Source organism: Pteropus alecto, unplaced genomic scaffold (genome assembly GCF_000325575.1).
Source record: "Pteropus alecto unplaced genomic scaffold, ASM32557v1 scaffold90, whole genome shotgun sequence".
NCBI classification, from domain to species: Eukaryota; Metazoa; Chordata; class Mammalia; order Chiroptera; family Pteropodidae; genus Pteropus; species Pteropus alecto.
This window is the reverse complement of record NW_006429894.1, coordinates 1,815,142-1,821,140: the sequence shown is the minus strand read 5'-3', so window position 1 is coordinate 1,821,140 and position 5,999 is coordinate 1,815,142.

Here is a 5,999-nt window from a genome sequence, read left to right as displayed (position 1 = left end):
GAGGCACTGTGTCTGTGGGCGGCCGGTGGCCTCACACCTCGCACCTCTGCCTCCGACGCCTCCAATGTCTGTGGATTTTCCTACAAGCTTTTACGGATGAAAAGGCTACAAACACTTGGAGGTAGCTCTGCGGTTCTGCTCCGTTAGCCTGTAGCGCTGGAGTGTGGTCAGCGGAAGCCTGAGCGAGGTCAGGGACCCGGTCCTGGAACTCACACAACGGGAGAGCGAGGAAATGGCCATGTCCGTATCTGTCACTTCTTACCCACCCCGAGTCAAGTCAGCTGTGCATCTTTATAGAAAACAGGGCTAAAAATGTCCCAGGGAGGGACCAAGCACCCAGCGTTACGGCACAAAGCTTTAACGGTAATAAAGCTTCATTAAAACCACCCAAACGTCCACATTCATCACAAGGGAACAGACTCAGTGGAGGTTCAGATAGAAAACAAAATCGGGGGGCACGGTGGGAGTGAAATATGCCCACGAGGAACACCTGGTGTGTCAATCAAAGGCGGAGGAGGGACAGGAGATGTCGAAGATGCGCATCACACAGGATCTCGAAGATGCATCGGCGTTACGCCCGCAGGAAGCCTGGAGTCAAGGTGATGCCTGCCGCTGGGGAGATATCAACATGCGTCATGCTCAACGGACGAGCCATCCACGTCAACGTCGTGGATATTCGACCTGAAACTCAGTCATGGGACAGGGGACACGCTTCTCTGCCTCCGGCGGCCACAAGGGCACGGAGAACAACACTTGGATTTGTATGTGATATTCGTGACCTTAGCCAAGGTCTCCCCACAACTGTGTCGGTTGCAAAGCACAATACTAATCCGTTTCTTGTAATAAAGTAAAATGGGGCTCCGTTCTCGCCGCTTTTTAGTGATGTTCTTTCTGGGAATTACACGCCTCGTACTGAGTATGCGTAAGAGTAGGTTTCATTGCGAACACCTGCATAACAAAAGGGCTAGAAGTAATTAGTCTGGACCTTTTATATGAGAGTGATTTCGTGCCTGTAGTTTATAATTGGAACAGTTGTTCGGGGTTAACAAGGCCGCGCGTGTCGCTGTCAACATCAACCCGCTTCATTTGAAATGTGGCTCGTTCGCTACGCTCAACATTCATCCGGCGCCTGTGCCGGGGGAACGGGGAACGGGGTTGCCAAGTAAAGGCAGCGCTGCCTCGCTGTCTCCGTGTATCGTGTCTCAGAGCAGTAGCCGAGAAACACCGATGTGTCGATGAAACCGGACACTGCTTCTTAACCATCGGACATCAGGGGAAGACGCGTTTGAAGCGTTTCTTCACTACGCGACTCCGAAGCGGGGTTTTGCGGCTTTTAGCCATTCATTCATTTCGACGAGCACTTCTTTTTAGCAGCTCCTATATATTTGCGCTGCTAGAGACACAGAGGTAATTAAGACCGTCTTTACCCTGAAAGACCTCGCAATCGGCCACTATGACATAAACATAGGACCTCGCAATCGGCCACTACGACATAAACATAGCCCCATAAACATAGGACCGCGCAGGGAGCAGAACGCAGAGGCCCATGCGACGAGCGTGGAGGTCAGCGCCCAGCCGAGGCTGCGGGGGAGGCCACGGCGACCGTGAGACAAGTGAGCAGTCACCGAAAGTTCAGGAAGGGAGGTGACAGGTGGGCTGAGGCTTTGAAGGGGGCACAACCTCACCACCGAGAGGAGATGAGGGACCCTTTTGCCACGACAGTTGGCGTGCGTGAAGTGGGAACAGTAAGTCTCCAGCCCTTGGAGAAGGGCCCTGACACTAAGTCCTCTTCTTCGTCGTTTACATGCCATTTATCTATCAGTATCCCACCCGTTCTTGTCGTCGTCCTCGGGAAAGACACGACAAAGAGCTGAGCTAGAAGAATGGCAGGCGCCAAGGAGGGCCGCCCAGCTTGAGACCTAGGTAAGCAGGCCGGCGGGACGGGGCGATGGGGTGGAGAGCTGCGAAGAGAGCGAAGGGCCATAGGAAGTCTCTGAGTCAGCCGCGCCTCTGAAGGAGAAAATAAGCGAGGAAGGAAGATTTCCGAGGAAGCGAGGACTCAGTGCGGGCCGTGACCGTGGCGAGTTTGGGGTGTTCTCCAGCGTGTGCGTCCAGCAGGCGGACGGCGGTGCGCCTCTCTGAAGCGCCCACTGACGCGGAGACCTGGGAGTCGTGGGCGTGTAGGTGACAGATCACAAACATAAGCGAAGGTAAAATCGCTTGGGGGTGCGTCGTGCAGTGAGAAGGGGTCCGAGAATTGCGCAGAACGGGTCCGTCTCCGCTTCAAACGCAGCATGGCGCGCAGGCCGGCGTCTCAGGTAAGCGCGGACAGGTGCATTGGGTGTGTCCATCCGTCATCCCGACGCGCTGGTGGGCAGTGCGGATGGAAGCCAGACTCCTCCCTGAAGAACGAGAAGGTGCGAGAGAGGGCCGGATGGCTGGGTGACTTCGTGCGACCTAGCCATCTACGACTCGTCCAGAGGGGCAAGAACGAAATGGGAAGGTGAGGGCCGCGGACACTGGCGCCCTGGGCAGGCCGCGCTGGCGGGTGGCACCGCCGCGAAGTCAGCGTGGATTCGCAGCGCTGGCGCGCAGAGGACCGGTCCTCATTCAGGACAGATTCCCGTGAGACCAGCTCTGAGACCACGGGCGCGGTTGGGTGTCGGATGGAATGAAACGAAGGCTCGCCGCGGGCGACCCCAGGGCATGTTGCGTCTGCTCTCCATCACGCGCGGGCAGTGAGGATGCGCTCTCCATGGAGCGTGACGTGTCACGACGCGCCGCTCTGCTGTTTGAGACACATCGAGTACATAACTCGATGTCCAGGAAGAAGTGCGTAAAACAGGCAGGGAGCGGGCGCAGGTCTGTGAGCGGCTCTGTGACTCCGGCAGTCATTTGTCCACTAACGTGCGACACGTTCATAATTCATCGCGAGGTAACAAAGTCAGTCACAGGCAGCCTTGCAGGGCCTCAGATCAGGAATATGATAATGTAAGCCCGTAAAATGGCCCAGTGTCATTTAATAAACACACCTTAATAAGACTTCAGAGTTACTATCTTTATCACCTAGATTTTTAAAGTTTTATTTGCAACAATTAATGTGTAGTAAATGTTTTCAAATTTGCATTATCTACAGAATGTTAATTTTTAAATTTCGTATGGAATGAAGTTGATACGTATTTGAGAAGGAAGAACCACTGACTCATTATTACTCATGGAGTGTCATAGTTCTATGCCTAAAAGCACAAGGCTGCCTGGGAGATACAAAGATGCTCATGACATGTTCCCTGCTGTCTTATGATCTGTTTGGAAAACAATGCCGAAGCAATTACTACATATGGGTAAAAAGCCAAAATGGAACACATAATTGTGGGAGATTAAAGGAAGGACATCTACAGGGGAACCAGAGGGACAAGGAAAATGTTTTAACTGATAAACAATTAAATACTAAAGGGGTCTGGTGGGCAGGAAGAATTTAGGCTGCCCTTGCAAGCCTCACTGTAGTGGGTGGTTTTTAGCCATTCTCAGCCATGGCTTTGCACACAGGAGGCTGGGGAACAGGCCCCGATGGGCCCCAGTACAACCTGCACTGAGATGGTTCAGTGATGAGCATGACAGAGATGGCTGCTCGGGGGCCTGAGGGAGCCTCCTAACAAGACTCCCCATTGAGCTGGACAGGGATGGAAAGAGATGAAGCCCAAGGAGCTGCTGGCAGCCACCTTTCACCGGTGAGACGTGGCCTGCCCACAGGGAGTTATCACCGAAGGGGCAGCGCCAAGAGCTGGAGGCCGAGCCCTGGTCTGCAGCGGGCCCCAGGCAAGTCAAGCCTCGTGGATCTGGGACGACATTCACTTTACTGTAACCAGAGGAAGCTGCGTGATCCATGCCCTGTGACCTGGAGAGGCCTGACCAATGTGACGAAAAATGAATCTAAGTGAAACTTAGGGCAGTGCATGCACCTCCCCCCAAATAACAAGCACGTTCATTATCGATGTAGACACCTCAAATGATGGGATAGACTATAAAATATACTCAATATCATGTTACATGCAGAGACGGGGCACAAAGCAACTCTTCGGTCTACAGCTAATGGAGCCGTAAACGCGTTGCGAATTACGTGAGACTTAACCACGCTAACGGGGAACACTGTGCCCCCCCCACCCCGCATTCAGATGGCTTTGTCCACTGGGAGCTCAGAGAACCTGAGAAGAAACCACACATGCGTGATGGAACAGGTAAGGGCTGAGACCCCAGGAAACGTCTTGAAAGGACTCAGTGAATCTAAGTTAAGGTGAAATGATACCTCCTTTGAAGTAGGAAGGTAAATGAAAACCGAAGGGTGCCGAGAATCTACTCAATGTCTAAATGGTACTCTAGTCAAATGACCCAGTGTTTGGAAATTATTTCCAGCACTAACAGGCTTTATCAACTCTTAACTGTGCTGATTCCCAGCTTCGATTCTATTCCAAAGGTAGATGATCTACGCAAATGCACGCACAGGTAACGAGGGACAGAACAAAACGGCTTTCTCGGCCTAAATGCCCAAAATCAGCCTTGACAGGATGATTTTTAAACCTGGGAATGGAGGAGACAGAAAGGTTCTGGTCAATTCAGCGATCTGCCTTACCAAGTCATCTGAAAACTATTTTTACATCTTTTTTTTTTTTAATTTCGAAACAATTATAAATTCACAAGTTGCAAAGATGGTACAAAGAGGTGACTTCTCCCAGTTTCCCCAATAGTTACAGCTTCTGTACTTACAATACCAAAACCGACAGTTCCACCCTGCGACAAGGTCTGTGGCTCCATATCTGACCACATGTGTAGACCTGCGTAACCGTCATGCTCAGCACACAGCTTTCGTCACCACAAAGATCTCCCTTGCTCAAACCCTTCACACTCACACCCACCCCCTCACCCATCCAAATAAGCTTCATGTAAAAGTACTCTTTCTACATGACTATTTTCTATGTGAACCTGGCTTAGTTTATTTCATTTCTGTAAAATGCTGTCCCCACGCTGTGCATTCATTTCATAACCCATCAATAGGTCATCTTCAATTTTAACAATGCACTCACTCTGAACTTCCAGACTTATTTCCTTCATTCGAGATTTCGGTTTGGCAACACACACACACACACACACACACACAGAGCTTATGGTGAATTCTCTTTTCTAATGGCAGTTTCTTGCTTTTGATGATCTCGTTTGGTCCCAAATCCCCGTAGCTTTCTCTAGGAACCCTCCTTAGCCTTTCAGGTTCTAAACTCTTGTCGAATCACTGTGCAGTCTCTGGATCCTGTTAACTCATTTATTCCAACACAAAAGAAACAGATTTGCAAAACAGGATTCCAATTTATTAATACACTCTGAGGTTCGTAATGGATCAATAGGGTTGTTTCAATCAGTATCAAGAAAATCCAATCGTGACTGCCGTCAGCGTTGCACTATAGGGACAGGTGCCCCAAAGGGGCGATGGTTCCTGGTGGCTTTGTCATCCACCCCCTTACGACCCTTACGAAGCGGCTCCTCTCCAGCCCTTTTCCTGAAACCCAGGCTGAGGATTAATCTCATCATAACACCTGAAATTTCCTCCTGGGCTTGCGCTAACTTCGTAAATTCAAAAAAAAAAAAAAAATTGGGGGTGGGGTGGGGTGGGATATCGGTACAGCCGTCATCTTTCAGGCAGAACCTCTCCCTTCCATTTGTGTTTGATTTCACTTTGGGTCACTTGAGGCCGGGCCGGCTTCTCAGGTGGGTCCTCGCACCTGTCACCTGCCGCCCCTGGCCCTCCCTGGATGGGCCATCGACACACCCCAGCTGTTGCGGTCACAGTGCATCTTAACGGCTGTGCCCATCACGCTGAACCGTCCAAGTCTAGTCTGACATGACACACACAAAAACGTGCCCTTTCCGTCTCAGAGGATAAAGGGGACACTGAGAGCTCAAGCCCGGAGGCTGGAGGTGCCCGCAAGCCCCGGCCCCGCGCCCGGCCTCCC